The sequence below is a fragment of the Dama dama genome, chromosome 29, assembly GCF_033118175.1.
Source record: "Dama dama isolate Ldn47 chromosome 29, ASM3311817v1, whole genome shotgun sequence".
NCBI lineage: Eukaryota > Metazoa > Chordata > Mammalia > Artiodactyla > Cervidae > Dama > Dama dama.
The window spans coordinates 27,734,052-27,753,880 of NC_083709.1; positions in this window are offsets into that span (position 1 = coordinate 27,734,052).

Genomic DNA, 19,829 nt, shown 5'->3' on the forward strand with positions numbered 1-19,829 from the left:
ACATTGGCCCAGGAGTGAGGTCTAAGGAAAAGGAGGGAGGTATTCATTTAACCACCACATGATCTGACAGTAGGTCAGGAAGTCTCATAAATTTCTCACAAAACATTTAGAGAATAGTGATGCTATACACTTTGGAAGATTCTAAAGAATATTTGAGGCTCATGTGTTTAAATAATCTGCATAAAGTCTTATAGACAGAAGAAGCCAAAATTAGACTTGGACTCAAGTTAGTTAAATTCAGACCCTGCTCTTTTCCCTTCATTGTAGTGCCTCCCTGATAACGGGAAGAGAAACTTTACTAATTGCACACAAGCAGGATGGGAGGAGGTAAACGTTGTACCCTTGGTTTGCTGCTTTCAACATGGGTGTCTGTTCTCAGGCGCTTCAGTCATGTCCAACTCTTTGCAACCCCATGGACTGTAGTCCACCAGGCTCCTCTGTTCATGGGATTATCCCAGCAAGAATACTGGAGAGAGTTGCCATGTCCTCCTCCAGGAGAGCTTCCCGATGCAGAGATTGAACTCACATCAGCTGTAGCTCCTGCATTGGCAGGCAAATTCTTTACCACTGAGCCACCCTGGAAGCTGATTTCAACACAGTGCATATTAATAAATGGGAGCAATTATGTGGGAAGTGACAGAAAGAAAGATGAAGGAAAAAAGGGGAAAGTTGTAAAGAATCTAAAACTTCTTAGTTCTATAAAACTAATAAATATAAATATATGAAAATATTATTCTTACTCTTTAAGAGATACTAGTTCAGACATAATAAGATCTCATACTGTCCCTCATAAATTAGGATGAATCAGTGGCATTAATATTGACTTTTCAAAAAAGAGAAATTTAACTGATCTTCAACCTTAGATCTCTGGACAACACAAAGAGTTCTGAAATATCAAGGCTTGAAGATATACATTTTTGATGAGTGGATAAAGACGTTATGGTACATATATACAACGGAATATTCAGTTCAGTTCAGTCGTTCAGTCGTGTCCGACTCTCTGCGACCCCATGAATCGCAGCATGCCAGGCCTCCCTGTCCATCACAAACTCCCGCATGGGAAGAGTTGACAATGGAATATTACTCAGTCATAAAAAGGAATGAGTTTGAGTCAGGTGAACTGAGGTGGACGAACCTAAAGCCTATTATACAGAGTGAAGTAAGACAGAGAGAGAAAAATATTGTATATTAACTCATATATGGAATCTAGAAAAATGATACTGATGAACCTATTTGCAGGGCAGAATAGAGACCCAGACATAGAGAAGAGACTTGTGGACACAGTGAGGGGAGGAGAGGGTGGAACGAATTGAGAGACAGTAGCACTGAAATATATACTTTACTACGTGTGAAATAGATAGCTAGTGGGAAACTGCTACACGACATGGGAGCGTGGCCTGGTGTTGTGTGCTCACCTACGGGGTGAGCTGAGGGGCTGGGTGAGAGGAGGTTCCAGAGGGACGGGATAATTGTATATTTATGGCTATTCACATTGTGGTACAGCAGAAATCAACACATAATTTTAAAGCAATTATCCTCCAATTAAAAAAGGAATAAATACAGAATAATAGAAAAATATATATACATTTTTGGTATGGCACCATCACTGGGTAATAATAGTGGAAATGGAATAAATAGCATTTATAATTTCTTATTTCATTACTAAGTTGTAAAATAAGTAGAATTCTTCACTCAAATACATGTCAGTTATTTACACAGGAAATAAAAGGAGATATCCCTTTGGGAACCTATTTACATGGTGGGAAAACACTACCTAAAAGACAAAGATTTTTGAGAAATATCTCCTGTTTCATTTCACAACCTTGACATGGATCTGGGTTAAATAGACCTATATGCAAAGATTCTTGCTTAATTACCAGCGTGTTTCTCAGAAAAGCTTTATATCTGCCAACTTAACCATCTTGCTAGCGTGTGAAATGGGCTTCCCAGGTGGCGCTAGTGGTAAAGAACCCACCTGCCAATCCAGGGGATATAAGAGACATGGGTTTGATCCCAGAGTGGGGAAGGAGGAGACCATGGCAACCCTATCCAATATTCTTGCTTGGAGAATCCCATGGACAGAGGAGCCTGGGGTCCACAGCCTACAGTCCATAGGGTTGCAAAGACTTGGACACAACAGAAGCAGCTTAGCACAATAGCACACGGCATGTGAAATAAAGCAAGAACTTCATATAACTCATTTGGCTCATTTTTTCCCCTGATATTTTTCTCTAGACTTTTCTTTTTTGATCTGCTTTTTAACCTTTCTGAATCACATTCTCCTTTTCTGTATAGTAGATGGATTTTTAGATTTCTCTTTATAAGCATCCCATCCTTACCTAAGATTTCTTCCGGAAACCACTTGATTGGAATTCTCTTTGATTCTTAGTTTCTATGATGAAAAATGGGATAAAACTTTTCCTCCTTAAAGTAAATGTTTAATTGAGAAACAGTGACTCCTCTGGTACATAGAACGTGTCCAAATGGCTCACCAGTTTGAGATTCTAGAGAGAAGGGATCATATTTTATTTATCTTTTCGCTAAGTGTTTGTTCTATAGTAGTAGTCACACAGTTGTGTCTCGCTCTTTGTGACCCCATGAACTGTAAGCTGCCAAGCTCCTCTGTTCATGGAATTCTCCAGGCAAGAATACTGAAGTGGGTAGCCACTCCTTTCTCCAGGGGATCTTCCCAACCCAAGGATCGAACCAAGATCTCCCACATTGCAGGGAGATTCTTTACCATCTGAGCCACCAGGGAAACCTGTTTGTCCTATTGAACTTGCTAAATGAATGTTTGTTGAATGGATCCAGACACATAGAATGAAAATTAAAACAAACAAAACATAAACTAATGTCTTGCCTTCCTGGACTTTATAGAAAATAAGGTGGAAAAGATATATGAAATCAAATAACTTCAGTAGAGAGACGTAAACAACATAATTGAAGTATATATTGAAGTGCCATAAAATCTCTGACATATAATGGATTATAATAAATCACATTTGCAATATTGCTTTACTTGGAATCTCCCATGCAGCTACACATGCAGAATGATGAGCAAGTCCTTCAGGGATCTCTATATGTTCATGGAACCTTGATATTCTTACAAGGACAATTTCTCAGTAAGGTGTGAGTCTGTCTGTATTTGTGGAGAGTTGAAGGGATAGAAGAATCCCACCCAGGCTCTCCTCCAGCCATTGTGATAACAATATTTCTCTATGAGCCCTCAAATTAGCTGCTCTGAGAAGGCTATGTGCATCAATTGTGTGTGTGTGTGTGGGGGGGGTGCGCATGCATATGCATGCACATGGGTGCACGCACACAGGCATATCTGCTCAGTCGTGTCCGACTCTTTGCCGACCCCATGGACTGCAGCTCACCAGGTTCCTCTGTACATGGAGTTTTCCAGACAAGAATACTGGAATTGGTTGCCATTCCCTTCTCCAGCTTCTAGTTCCGGAAAATACCAAGAGAAGGACATGGCCCAGGGAAAAAAGAGAAAGGATGTGAAATGGTTAAATATGGTTGTTGGCTCTGAATAAGAAAAGAGAAGAGATAGAGGTTCAGGATTAGAAGAGATAGAGGTTCAGGATTATAACTCTATTAGGAAATGGAATGTAAGTTTGCTGCTCTATGTCTTGCATTTTAGTTTCAGAGATCACAGTGTTGATATTAGACTTTATGGGGAAACTATTTGGCTGAAGTAAGATAAGCTAACAGTTCACTTTATCACTATCTTTAGATGCACCTCCACAAAGTTCGAAGATGGCGTGAGATACTGACTATCAAAACTTCGGAGTTCTTAGGATGGGGAAGTAGGTGGGAGGGATGTTCAAATAAGTGGGGACATAAGTAAACCTATGGCTGATACATGTTGATGTTTGGTAGAAACCAAAACAATACTGTAAAACAACTATCCTTCAATTAAAAAGAAAAAAAAAAAAAAAAACTTTGGAGTTTCTATGCTCCTAGACCCCACTTCCCAAGACAGGGTATGTACATTCAGCCTCTCTAAAGAACTAGGTATTTATTGCTGCAAACAGAAACAAGTGGTGTCAGCCACAATGATGAAAGATTCGCAGGAAAAGTCCCAGATAGAGGAACCCTATGAAATAATTTTCTACCTTGATAATTCTCACTGCCTTTTCTAAAACAGTATTTAATAGGCAATGCCAAGAATGTTCAAACTACCACACAATTGCACTCATCTCACACGCTAGCAAAGTAATGGTCAAAATTCTCCAAGTGAGGCTTCAACAGTACATGAACCGAGAACTTCCAGATGTTCAATCTAGATTTAGAAAAGGCAGAGTAACCAGAGATCAAATTGGCAACATCCATTGGCAGAAAAAGCAAGAGAGTTCCAGAAAAAACATCTACTTCTGCTTTGTTGACTACGCCAAAGCCTTTGATTGTGTGGATCACAACAAACTAGAAAATTCTTCAAGAGATGGGAATACCAGACCACCTAATCTGCCTCCTGAGAAATCTGTATGCAGGTCAAGAAGCAATAGTTAGAACCAAACATGGAACAAAGGACTGCTGCTGCTGCTGCTAAGTCACTTCAGTCGTGTCCGACTCTGTTCCAGATTGGGAAAGGAGTATGTCAAGGCTGTATACAGTCACCCTGCTTATTTAACTTATATGCAGAATACATCATGCAAAATGCCGGGCTGGATGAGTCACAAGCTGGATCAAGATTGCCAGGAGAAATATCAATAACCTCAGATATGTTGAACACCGCCCTTATGGCAGAAAGTGAAGAGGAACTATAGAGCCTCTTGATGAAAGTGAAAGAGGAAAGTGAAAAAGCTGGCTTAAAACTCAACATTCAAAAAACTAAGATTATGGCAGCTGGTCCCATCATTCCATGGCAAATAGATGGGGAAATAATGGAAACAGTGAAAGACTTTATTTTCTTAATCTCCAAAATCACTGCAGATGGTGACTTCAGCCAAGAAATTAAGACACTTGCTCCTTGCAGAAAAGATACGACAAAACTAGACAGTATATTTAAAAGCAGAGACATTACTTTGATGACAAAGGTCTGTCTAGTCAAGATTATGGTTTTTCCAGTAATCATGTATAGATGTGAGAGTTGGACCACAAAGAAGGCTAAGTGCCAAAGAATTGATGCTTTTGAACTGCGGTGTTGGAGAAGACTTTTGAGAGTCCCTTAGACTGCAAGGAAATCAAACCAATCCATCCTAAAGGAAATCAGTCCTGAATATTCATTGGACAGACTGATGCTGAAGCTGAAGCTCTAATAATTTGGCCACCTGATGGGAAGAGCTGACTCATTGGAAAAGTCCTCGATGCTGGGTAAGATTGAAAGCAGGAGGAGAAGAGTATGACAGAGGAAAAGATGGTGGGATGGCATCACCAACTCAATGGACATGAATTTGAGCAGGCTCTAGCAGATGGTGAAGGACAGGGAAGCCCGAGCTTCAGTCCTTGGCCTTGCAAAGAGTCGGACATGACTGAGTGACTGAACAACAAATATATAAGACTCTAGGCACAAACACCAAGTGTGTTTTATATGACTGGCATTTTCTCTCCATAAATGATGATTATTGTAACAAGCTGTTGCCCTATGGATATTTTTCTTTTGTAACATATGTTGATTAACAGCAGAGGGTGTAGACATTATGCATAAATGAATATAGATGAAATAAAATGTGAGCAAATTGTAAAGGAGGGTCCACACATGGTTCTCTTTATTCCTATTCCTGTTTCTAGCTAAATAAATGATGATAATTTGACCCAATTTGTTCTCCTCATACTAAATAGTATTTTCCACTGCATTTTGAAAGAGTGAGAAGAAGATTTGGGAACCAGGGTAAATGTGGAATTGCCATGGAAACTGCAGTCACACTCAGCCAATGAAAAGCTTCCAACATGCTCCTGCAACTTCACTCCACTTCCAAATTTAGTGATTTAAAACACCTGTTCTCTAGCACATGATTACTGTGATTTAATGGGGGTTTATTAGAGCTGAAAATAGGATTTTTTTTATTGAAGGTGTTGAATATTGGTGTGCATATCTATTTTTGAAAAGGTTAAAATTCTCTCCAACTGATATTTCCATATCTATGAAATTCTTATTCTCCTATATTTGGTGACTTTAAAAGGCAGAATGAGATGAAGAAAGCATCCTTGATCTTATTGTACATAAGGCTACATTCAATACTAAATTCCATAGAAAATGTGTATTTAGACCACATCCCCAGTACATCCACTGCATTAGATATCCATGCTGCTGACATTCACACAGAGATGGACCCTTTTAATGTCTGCTGTGATTTTATTCATTCCTTACTTCTGATCCCTATCAATGTCTGCACAGTTCATGTTCCATGCTGCACGCGTATGTTTTTTGGGTGTTTCACATATATTTTAAATCAAAACTGTGACATGTATTTTCTCTTGTGAAATACAAAGATCAATTTTATTTTGATAGTTTTTTACTAATATAAATGCTAGTTTTGCAAGGGTTAGCTAGTTGTTTGCAACTAGTAGCCTTATGTCATATAAATGAACAGAATATGTGTGTGTGTGTGCATATATATATATATTGCATGTGTATACACACATACACATATATATTGCATGTGATAGGATTTAAATACAGGATATAAATACATGGGAAAAAGAAAAAAAAGAAGGTGTAAGCTAGTCACTCAGTTGTATCCTATTCTTTGTGATCCCATGGGCTGTATCCCACCAAGCTCCTCTGTCCATGGAATTCTCCAGGCAAGAATACTGGAGTGGGTTGCCATTCCCTTCTGCAGGGGATCTTCCCGACCCAGGGATCAAACCTGGGTGTCCTGCATTGCAAGTGGATTCTTTACCATCTGAGCCACCAGGGAAGTAAATACATGGGAACATTCTGAAATTAATAACTTTTAATAAAGCTGTAAGTTATTGGAAATATGCCCAGAAACAATGCATAAAAATGTATGTGATTTTCATATATATTGACTCTTTTAATACTATCAAGGAGAACTGTAATTATTGTGATTCATCCAAAATACAGGGGAACAAAATCAAGGTAAATTACAAAATTTTAAAAAACTACACAAATTTGGAAAGTATAGTCTATACACTATATTAAAAACACAATAAGTATCATTGTACTTAAAATAAGACCACTGACACTGAAAGATCGTTGTTGTTTATGTATATATTAATAATCCACTTAGCTATATAAAATAGTGCTGTCTTTTGACATTGACTCATAGGCAAATTATTGCATATAACTAGTTCATATTTATCTTTAGCAAAGATAGAAAAACCAATGTTCATGAAATATAAATGTTAACAAATTTGAATTGCAATTATACTGTCTAAAGATGTGAAATAAATATATTTAGTTTACTCAGGTTTTCTGAAGACAAAAATAACTTTTTACAAATAAGAATGTTATATAACACATTATTTTTGTATTTTTATGGGCCATGTGAAGACATTTAGGAAAAACTTGCAGGCATTTACAAACATTCTCATTGAATCTCTCTTGACAACCTAATTCTTGATTGGAAGAAGCATGCAAATAACTAAGATTTTTTTTATCATGACTGTTTCTTTCCTAAATAAGATAGGCTATTTATGAACTCAAGATTGATATTCTTGATCACCCTTTTAATATACCTATTCATGGTCTCTATTCTGGAAGCCCATTATTACATTATTCCCATATTCTCCTACCCATATTCTACTGTTAAGAATGTATCTCTTTCCCTTTTTTTTTCACTTTATCTTTTAACATTGAAGTATAGTTGATTTACAGTGTTGTATTAATTTCTGCTGTACAGAAAAGTGATTGAGTTTTATGTATATATGTATATATTCCTTTAAAAATTATTTTTATTATGGTTTATCATAAGATACTGAATATATTTCTCTGTGCTGTACAGTAGGACCTTATATATTATATGTATATAATGGACTAACAACAACTAACAATTCTATATATGTATAACAACAATTACCTACATATGTATATGCAAAAGCTTACATCGGCTAACCTCAATCTCCCACTTTCTCTCTCATCCAACATTCTCCCCCTTCTCAACAACAACTCTGCTGTCTATGTCCATTAGACTGTTTCTGTTTTCATAGGTATGTTCAGAAATAACAGGAAGGGAATGTATAAAAACAGTATCTTTTAAAGTCATAACTGCCAAATAAAATATTTAGGACTAAACCTGACCAAGGACGTGAAAGAACTGTAAAACATTAATAAAAGAAATTAAAGATGATTCCAACAAATGGAGAGATATCCTATGTTCTTGGGTTGGAAGAATTAATATTATTAAAATGGCCATACTATCCAAGCAATCTACAGGTTTAATGTGTTCCGCATCATATTACTCATGACATTTTTACAGAACTAAAAACAATAAACCTAAAATATATATGGAATCATAAAAGACCCAGGACTGCCCAAACAATCCTGAGGAAAAAAGAACAAAGCAGGAGGTACGACCCTCACAGACTTCAGACAATACTGCAAAGCTATACTAATAAAAATAGCATGGTATTTGCACAAAAACAGACATATGGATCAATAGAACAGAATAGAGAGCCCAGAAATAACCCACACGCCTAGGGTCAATTAATCTTCAACAAAGGAGACAAGAATATGCAATGAGCAAAAGACCGTCTCTTCATCAAGTGGTGTTGGGAAAGTTGTACAACTACATGTTAATCAGTAAAGCTAGAACATACTCTCTTAACATATGCAAAAATAAATTCAACATGGCTTAAAGACTTAAACATGAGCCATAATACCATAAAATTCCTAGAAGAGATCATAGGCAAAACATTCTCTGACATAAATAGTACCAGTGTTCTCTTAGGTCACTGTTCCAAGACACTAGAAATAAAAACAAAAATAAGTACATGAGATCTAATCAAACTTACAAGTTTTTGCACATCAAAGGAAACAATAAACAAAATGAAAAGACAACATACAGAATGGGAGAAAATATTTGCAAATGATGTGGCCAACAGGGGTTAATTTCCAAAACACAGAAACAGTTCATACAACTCAGCCAAACAAAATGAAAAATGGGTTGAATACCTAAATACACATTTCTCCTAAGAAGAAATACAGATGGCTATGAGGCACATGAAAAGATGATCAACGCTGCTTATCATTAGAGAAATGCAAACATCAAAGCTACAATGAGGTACCACTAGTCTGAATGGCCATTATTAAAAAGTCTACAAATAGCAAATGCTAGAGAGGATGTGGAGAAAAGGGAATCCTCCTACTCTGTTGATGGAATGTAAGTTGGTACACCGACTATGAAAAACACTATGGAGGTTCCTCTGAAAACTGAAAACAGAATCACCATATGATCCAGCAATCCCACTCCTGGGCATATATTCAGGAAAAAAACAAAACCAAAAACTGTAATTCAAAAGGATACACTCACCCCTATGTTCATGCACTGCACATCTTCATATTTATGCTCATATACTCATTAATTGTTTGGTCCCCATGCTCTATGCTGAGAAAAGAGAGGACTGATTCATTGATGGCTATGGGTTATCCAACAGCAGGATATCTACTTTCCTTTGGCATTCCCCACACTACATTAAAATTCTTTTTAAAATTTTACTAGTAGATACACTTGATAGTATTGAGAAAACTGTACTTTTAGATCTATTGATTTGAGATATATGTGTACATATCTATGGGTATTGCCTTGGGTGTGGTTGTGCATGCACGCTCAGTGCTCAGTCATGTCCCACTGTGTGAGACCCCATGAACTGTAAACTGCCAGGCTCCTCTGTCCATGGGATTTCTCAGGCAAGAAAACTGGAGTGGGTTACCATTTCCTTCTCCAAGGGATCTTCCTGACCCAGGCATCGAACCCTGGCCTCCTTCATTGCAGGCAGATTCTTTACCATCTGAGCCATCGGGGAAGCCCATTGCTATGGGTAGGGGTAAGCAATTCTGATGGTTATACTGGGATTACAGAAGGCAGTAATGTGGTATAATTCTGATAGAATTTATCTGTAATGGGCAGCCTGTTACTTGTCTTTCTCATCCTTCACTCCTCACCTTTCTTTCTTTCTTTGGATAGTGAGAACTGCTTCTGGGATTCTGCAGTTTTCACCAGTTTCCAGTATATTTAAATTTTTACAATTATTTTTGGTTTATATGAGTACCACAATTGGAAAACAGAGGCAGGAAAATTAGTTATTGTCAGTCATCATCACGGAAAAGTCCTGCAAACATATGTATATGAAAGAGTTGTTTAAATAGCATGCAACACTAAACCAAGTGACCTAGCATTACAAGGTTTGCTTCAACTTACTGGGCTCTTTGTAAAATTTTGACCTGTCTCAGGCACCTCATTTGATTTTCTCAATCCATTTTTCCTGCCACTAAGATCATTTTTAAAGCATCAACTAGGCAAACCGGTTCTTGCAAAATGAGATTCTCATAACCCATTCTGTATATTAGCACTAAGGTCAGTTCGTTTAAATTTCAGGTTTTGGCACTTGGCATATAGAGAGAGAGAGAAAAAAAAAATAAGAAAAGTATTCTGAGAGGAATTTCACAGCCATATGATGAAAACTGAATATTAATCTGTATTTTACTGCCTAAGGAACCAGTCTTTGCATTTATAGTCTTTGAATATTATACAGAGTAAGAAATATATTTCACAATATAATCTACTACATATATCTATATATCTATGTATATGTGCATGTGTACTATACACATAAATAAAATCAAATTTCCCAAAATAATGCCTATTCTTACTATGAAAAACTCTGTATTTTGATATTTTCTATTTCAAATGATCATAATTAAAATATATTTACATGAGATTTACCAAAGCAATTTAATGACATAATAAAGATCCATAGTTTGAAAAACATTGACCTAAAGTATGACTGCTAATCAGTTTCTCTTAATATAAATTGCAGGTACGAACAACCCTGGGTGTTCTTAACCTTATGAGCAAGTCTTCACACTGGGGTATTATACCATGGAAATATTACCAAGTGAATGTTTAGGGAATCAGTTTTCAAATCTTCACCTTTCATATTGATTTTTTTTTCATATTGTTTTTTTCTAAATTTGATTTGTCCTGATAACTGGCATAAGAACAGTCCCTCCTCTTCCATTTTTCATCATTTTTGCCATTCTTTTTATCATTTTTCAAAAAAAGAACATAACAACCCCTCACATATCATGAATCCAAACATTGCCAAGATTAAAGATTACCTCACTCTCATCTCAACACATATGCACTGAAATACGTTGATTTAGGGAGGCTCTTAGTCGTTCTCGATTCAGATTTACTGTAACTTTGGTGACAGGCTTGCTTATTGTCAAAGAATGAAATGCTCTGGAGGGAAGTTTTACAAAAGCCGGACAAAGTTTCCAATCTTAGCACAGAATTTTCTCCCCACAGGTATGCTAGAAACACTGACTCCATTGATAAAATCCATTAACGGCTCTGTCACAATATCCATCATTGTTCCTACTTCTTTGAAATATTAATATGCACAGTCATTTTTTAAAATTCCTGAGGTACTATTAAAATTCTTGTAACTTAAATTACTATTCATTTACAAAGCATAGCCAATGAATCAAAAATATAAATATATTACATGTTTTGATACATAAACAGTAAATATAAAAAAGGCAATTTAGGGGAAAGTGATTTTTTTCTGACATATATTGAACTTTATATATCTTCATCATTTATCAGTTAATGAATATTATTTATTGACACAATGAAACAGGGTTTAAATCAGTTCTATCTCACTATCTCACTTTAATAAAAGTATCAAGTATATTTGTTTTCTTAAAAAAGTAGGAATATTGAAAAGCACAGGGAAATATACTTTTTTTTAATAACAGCTAGGTTGCTCAGTTTTTGAAAACTGTTTGAATTATTTAACATGACATGTCATAAAAATGAGTTTTAATGATCTTGCACTTAATGACTAGGTTAGAAACAGATTCACAGACTTTGGGAACAAACTTATGGCTCCTGGAGGGAAGGGTAGAGGATGGGTAGTTAGGGAGTTTGGGATTGAGATGTACAGACTGCTATATATAAAATGGATAACTAACAGGATCTATTGGATAGCACAGGGAGCTCTGCTCAATATTACATAACAACCTAAATAGGAAAAGAAGTTGGGAAATAATACATGTATAAGTGAAATGAAGCCGCTCAGTCGTGTCAGACTCTTTGCAACCCCGTGGCCTGTAGCCCACCAGGCTTCTCCGTCCATGGAATTCTCCAGGCAAGAGTACTGGAGTGAAAAAAAAAAAAAACGAGTACTGGAGTGGGTTGCCATTTCCTTCTCCAGGGGATCTTCCTGACCCAGGCTGGGTCTCCTGCATTGCAGGCAGACGCTTTACCATCTGAGGCACCAGGGAAGCCCCAATACATGTATACGTGTAACTAAATCACTTTGCTGTGCATCTAAAACTATCACAACATTGTTAATCAACTATGCTCCAATACAAAATAAAAAATTAACACATACAGAGGGAAATTAGAAAGATGGCAACAATGACCCTATATGCAAGACAGCAAAAGAGACACTGATGTAAAGAACAGACTTTGGGACTCTGGGAGAAGGCGAGGGTGGGATGATTTGAGAGAATAGCATTGAAGCATGTATATTACCATATGTGAAATAGATCGCCAGTCCAGGTTCAATGCATGAACAGGGTGCTCAGGGCTGGTGCACTGGGATGACCCTGAGGGATGGGGTGGGGAGGGAGGTGGGAGGGAGGGTCAGGATGGGGAATACGTGTACACCCATGGCTGATTCATGTGAATGTATGGCAAAAACCACTGCAATATTGTAAAGTAATTAGCCTCCAATTAAAATAAATAAATTAATTTAAAACAAAAGAAAAAAACCCAAACCTAGTACTACAGAAAGAAGATAACCTCTCAAGGGAGTTTATTCCATTTCTGTGCAGCATCATAGACCATCCTTCTTTTCATGCTCCTTAAATGTAAGGATTTATTAGTTCTTCTTACTGTATATCCCTCAAGTTGCCTATGAGTATATACGTTTTAAGGTAATTTATCCAATATTAATATGGAAAGTATTAATAAATTATAATGACATAAAAGCATTTGCAATCATACCACCAAGTGATAACAATTACTAACATACTATAGCATACTATCATGGATTACAATAGTGTTTTCTGCACATATGTATATACATTCCTCCTTTAAAGTATCCATGATACTTTAACTTAAAATGTAATTTTTTGTCCCTAATGTTATCCTGCAGCATATACTGAAATAACTGCATAATATGTCATTTCATGAATGCACCATTAATCACTCTCAGCTGTTAGATATTTAGACATTCAGATATTTTTAAACTTTTTAAAAAGCTTTCATGACAATTTGTGTGTGTGTGTGTGTGTGTACGCTGTGTTTCTAATTGCTTCATTTTTATTTATTTATTTCTCCATTTAAATACAAGTTTTGCATGTCAAATTACACTGAGAAATAAAGTTAAGAATATACTACTAGAAGGATCTTAACTGTTTTATTGACCCATATTATGATGGTAACTTTAAAAAATAAAAGTTAATTTTTGTTCAAGTGATTATAATGAGAGAAGGTACACCATGATGTCTCTACATTCTTAAATAAACTGGGTCTTACTAAGCTATAGTCTTTTGCATTTATGTTGCTTGTGATTTTAAGTACCAAAAAAAGATAAAATGAGTTTCTTTCTTCCTATTGTCAAATGATATTACACAGCCTCTTCAAAATTAAGTAGAATTTTGATCATTCACATAATATGTTCACTCTGATCATTTCAAACAACAAAGCATTTTTCAGCTCAGTGAATATGACTATATGAAATGTGTAGTCTTATGGGAAAGGCTTATTTAAAGTTCCTTTGAGTATGAAAAGATATGATCACCACCATGACGTTTCAAATCAATAAGTCCAGGGATGCAAATGGAAGAGTTATTAAAAATTAATCTCAACATTAAAATGCCTATGTGACTAATAGCAAGTAAAAAAATATATGGTGTCATAAATCTTTGTACTGGCACTAAACCCCTCTTCTCATAAAAACATTGTGATTTGCATGCACTGGTTATGCCTTGGAATTTATGAACAACAAATAGCAACATGACAGGAAAAAAGATCATACTATGAAAGAAAAATGAAGAAAGCAGAAGGAATTTAAATGGCAGAATTGGCTCAAGGAAGAAACGGACTTTAAGGTAGATGCTCAAAGATTTTTTACTTTTCTTGGGTGGTACAGTGGAAAGAGTATATATAGACTAAGTAATTTAACTAATAAATATGTCTCAAAGAAAGCCATTATTGTGTACTTTTTTCTTTTTTCAATATCTTGTATTCACAGGGGATGTTGGAAGCAATACTTGGTTAATTTAAAACTAAAGCCTGAATATTGCTAAAGACCAAAACATATGGTAATGCATTGAGTGTCATATTATTCTCATGTAACTTTCTGTAGATATGAATTGCTATACATTCTCTATAAAAATCTTTTACGCCTTTTTAGGATATGTAATTCTTTAATGCACAAGGGCAGAAGAAGGTGAAATGATCATATAAACAGGATTCAGGGTAACTGTATGATTTGCATGTGCAAGAGTCAGAATTATTCAATGGATCAGTTAAAGTATTTTTATCTTAACTGCAAGTGACTCAAATCCAACTCAAATTGGGCTACACAATAGTAACAGAAAATGAATTTATTTGCTCAGCAACTGAGAAACTCGTGGATTGATCAAATTTAAGATAGGTTTACTGCGTCTTTGCCTTTTTATTTTCTGTACATGGTGTCGCCCAACAATTCTGACTCACATTTGGCCATGTTAAAATAGTGCCTGCAATATCTTCCTCAGAGAAAAGGCTCTTTATCTTTTACTGATTTCAAAAGTGTATCATTGATATGTGTATCCTTTAACTAATACGAACTAATTTAGCTCCCTTGTCTAGCTGAAACGTGGCCCAGGCCACTAGTCACACATGTTGTATAATCTCTCACTCAAACGTGTGTCGGAGTGCTTCACCCAGATTCCTGCATGTCCTCTCCCTCTTGTCCTTCAAGTCTTTGTTCACATGTATCTGCTTGTAAAACTTAGGTTGAAAAATTAAGCCTCACTTTTGGAAATCTTTGTCTCTCTTAAATTTTCTCCATTACTCTTATCACCATTGACATATTATACATTTTATTTATTTATTTTTTTAATTATCTTTCTTCTTTCATCATATTGAAGCCCCACCGGGAAAGATATTTTTCTATATTTTTAAAACTGTTGTATATACAGTGTCTAGAGCAGTGCCTGAAAGCATATTTATGGTCAGTAAATATTTATCAAAAAAGTATATCACTGTAAATGCTGGAATAATCTAAGAAATACAAAATATGTTCTTATGAGAGTGTATTATTAGGCTTTTATCAGTGTTAATTTCAATATTTTAAAGAAGAAATCATGTATATTTCACTGAATGTATATAAATATTAACTTAGTGAAATGTGTTTTAAGATTATTAGCTTAGAAGTTGTGATAGATATGTATATATATATTTTTTTCTGGTTCCATTTCTACTCAAAGACCACTTCTAGTTATTTATCAATTGATAGTAATATATAACTGTTTTAGTTTTCTAGGGCTGCCATAGTAAAGTATCACAAGCTGGGTACTTAAGACAATAAAAATGTCTCTCATAGTTCTGTACATTACAGGGCTCTCCTTGGATGGGTGTGGCATCTTAAATTGACTGTGGGTGCTCAGTTGCTGAGTCATGTCTGATTCTTTGCAACCCCATGGACTGTAATCTGACACTCTGTCCATGGGATTTCCCAGGAAAGAATACTGGAGCAGGTTGCCATTTGCTACTCCAGGGACTCTTCCTGACCAGGGATCAAACCCATGTTTCTTGGGTCTTGTCTCCTGCATTGGCAGATGGATTCTTTTCCACTGTACCATCTTTAAATTGATTGCATCTACTATTTAAGGTCATATTCACAAGTACCTGGGTTTGGGACTCACCTAAAAAGTCAATTTTGGTTAAAAATGCAATATACACAATTTGATTCTACTCTAAAATATGGGCTTTAAAATGCATATGCATGTTTCAGTCACTGTTTCCAGCTTTAGGTAATTATGACCTCATTCTGCTTGGCTTCACAATTCTGATCCTTTGCTCCACTTTAAGTTGCCAAATTTGCCTCATTGGTAGTGACCCTTTCCCTTCCTCCAGCTCTCTCTGCTCTAAATGATTCTGCCTCCCACACCTGCCCACTTTGATCCTTGTGAGCCCCTCACAACCATCCGCTCACCTCCTTGACATTCCTTCCAGGCTTGCTTCAATGTAATAATATCTACATAAGGAAATAAGTAAATGTATAAGTAAGTAAATGCTTAGTAATCTCTACCAAAAATAACTTTGTGACATAATTATGTAGAGTATATTTTAATTAAGAAAAATACTGTGGCATGCCCAAACAAGAGAATTGTTTTAATTCAGTAATCTGTGACATCCACAATATGTTTCGCAGATTTCTGCTTTCTGAAATTAGCTAATTCCTGGTTTATAAAAGAGCTGATGAAATTCAATAAGGATTTTGAGGATGGCATTTTAAGAACTCCTTTAATCTTTCTTTAATTCATGTCAATGTATGGCAGAAACCGCTACACTATTGTAAAGTAATTAGCCTCCAACTAATAAAAATAAATGGAAAAAAAAAATCATGAAGGCCAATCAGTATATGGGAAACTGTTTGGCAAATTCGTATTAATGTAACTTGTTTATTTAACAAACTGGACTCTGTCGGGTATGAGAAAAACAAAAGCATTACTCTTTTAATATCTGCTTTTCTTTTCCTGCTTCCTGGCACACTCCATATCTTTCTGATCATTTTCACTCATCAAGGATCAATCTCATTTTTTAGGTTTTTAAAATGCCAATCCAGTGTTATATCAAACCTTCAGTTTCTCATTCAATTTAAAGTTTCTTAATCACAAAATGATTCAGACTGTGGAAGAGGAGGAATGTGTGACTGTCTTTTTTGTTTTAACCATTTCTCCACTTTATTGCTCCAACTTTCCTCTATATTCAATATGTTGTCTATGGGCTGCTTGTGGCTGGAAAGCAGTGGGCTTGAGCAAAGGGGTAAGACAGAGGCTGGAAGGATCTTAACTGCTGAGGTGTAACCAGGCATTGGTATATTTCAGGTGTGGATGAAAACTAATTTCATCTCCCTCTCTCACTTTCTTTTCATCCTGCTGAAGAAATAACGCATGTGGGCAACACTTATCAATAGCTGCTAAAACAATGATCTAATAGTTGGTTGATGAAGAATTAATAATGGATTGATCAGGCCAACATCCATAGCACTGATCAATCTTAACACCACTAAAATCAGGGAAACCAAATCATTTTATGCCTCCTGCTATGATAAAGTAAACAGTGTCACCTATTCTTGAAGTAACTGAATTCACAATTAATTCAGTTTATTTAAATGTCTACCTGTTTTTCCTGCAAAGAGACAGACTTCAATTTTTCCAAGCCAATAAGGGGAGAAACAAGACAATAATTTAGAAGTTCTTCCCTGTTATGGATTGAATGTTTATATCTCCCAATCGCAAAAAAATTCAAATGTTATAGCCCATATTTAAAGTTAGGGCCTTTCCCAAAGTAATCAAGGTTAAATAAGGTCATAAAGAAGGCTGAGAACCAAAGAAGTGATGCTTTTGAACTGTGGTGCTGGAGAAGACTCTTGAGAGTCCCTTAGACAGCAAGGAGATCCAGTCAATCCTAAAGGAAATCAACCCTGATTATTCATTGGAAGAACTGATGCTGAAGCTGAAGCGCCAATATTTCAGCCACCTGATGCAAAGTGTCAACTCCTTGGAAAAGACCCTGATGCTGGGAAAGACTGAGGGCTGGAGAAGAAGGGGATGACAGAAGATGAGATGGTTGGATGGCATCACCAACTTAGTGGACATGATTTTGAGCAAACTTGGGAGATAGTGAAGATCAGGGAGTCCTGGCATGCTTCAGTCTGTGGGGTCACAAAGAGTCAGACACAGCTTAGTGACTGAAGAATAAACAATAAAGTCATAAAGGTAGGGCCTAGATCTGATTTGATCAGTTTCCTTATAAGAAAGACTCCAGAAACCCTCAACTCTTTCTCTCTTTCTCTCTCTGCCAAGGTGGTCATGTGAATATACAGTCCCAACGGCAGCTATCTTGAAGCTAGGAAGACACTCTCGCTAGGAGCTGAGTTGACTGGCACCTTGATATTGGACTCCCCAGCCTCTGGACTTGGGAGAAATATATGTCTGTTGTTGAAGCTGTCCAGTTTGTGGCATTTTGTTATGGCAATGTGAGCAGGCTGTGACACTCTCTAAAAGTCTTACAACCATAGTGCCACCAATACCAGCTCCTAACAGTCTTTGATCTTCCCAGTGATTTTTTTTTTAATGTTCCTTTCCAAAATTCATGCTCCATGCTTACATTTATAGCTACTCTAGTTGCTATTTGCAAGGAGTCAGATGCCTAAACTAGTTCTGAATTTTGCCAGTGCCCTTTGCTTTTTCCACATGCATAATGGTGAAGATCATATGGCCCTAATAAATTATTGAGTGTAGTGATTAAATATGCTTCCATTCCTGTCAGAAGCAAATATTTCAGCAACCCACAGACTTAAGGGTACTGTTAAAAGCTCTAGCCAGCATGAATTTTGTACTTGTTATTATCCTGATTAGGATGGTGATTGATTTCTGTTTATTTTCCTCAGAAAGACTATCTTATTTAAGAACCATCTATGAAAAACACTCAGAAAAATAAAAATTACTCTTCAAGTGTTATGTGTACAAAGGGACCATATGACTTTTATAACATAATTGATACACATATAATTGTGAAATTAAAAGTTATCATTTTCAATAGCCAACTTTACATATCTCATTTGGGATCAAAGTCAACCATAAGACTTTATCATTTATGTGGGAAATATATGGCTCCTCTAGAGTTCTCATTCATAATGTCTTGCATAATGGACAGCTGGTAGGGGTTATTCTGTTTTGGTTTTTCAGGTCACATTCTCATTTTTGTGTATCCTTTAACATATATCAATGCACTCTTTGAATACATTCTGTGCATTACAAGTATGAGTCCTTCTCTGAAGTTATGTGATATGAATATTTAAGCCAATATAATTGAGAATACAGATTCGTGTTATTTGGATATAAAAAAAGATATGTCTGGGCCAGTATTCTGAATAATGCCAATAATCATAATTCCTCATGAGACAGTGACACTGATTTATTCATTAGGAAGGAAATTGAGTAGTTACTATTTATCACATACTTTTCTAGCTAGTATATTAAATATGAAAATGCATAAGATATGAAATCTCACTTTCCATAGATTAAGAGCAAGGGAAATTCATGTAATGGATATAGTACAAACCAAAAATATATAATGTATTTATTATTTAGAAATGGAAACATGGGAGAGATTGAAATCAGCTTCAGAGATCAACTGAAATACCAAGATGTATGTAAGTTTTCTAGGCAGAGAAGTAGGGTAAAATTCTTAGCAGAAGAACTGTCAACTGTAAGATAGAAAGTTACATGTTAATGAAAGAGAGAAAGAAAATGGAAAAGGGAAGGAGGGAGGGAAGGAAGAATAGAATGAAGGAAAGGAGGAAGGAAAATATAGAGTATTTAGGGATATTGGGAAATTCCATGTGCAGAAATTATATTGCAGGTATTATGATAGAAGGGGCTTCTCACGTGGCACTTAGGGTAA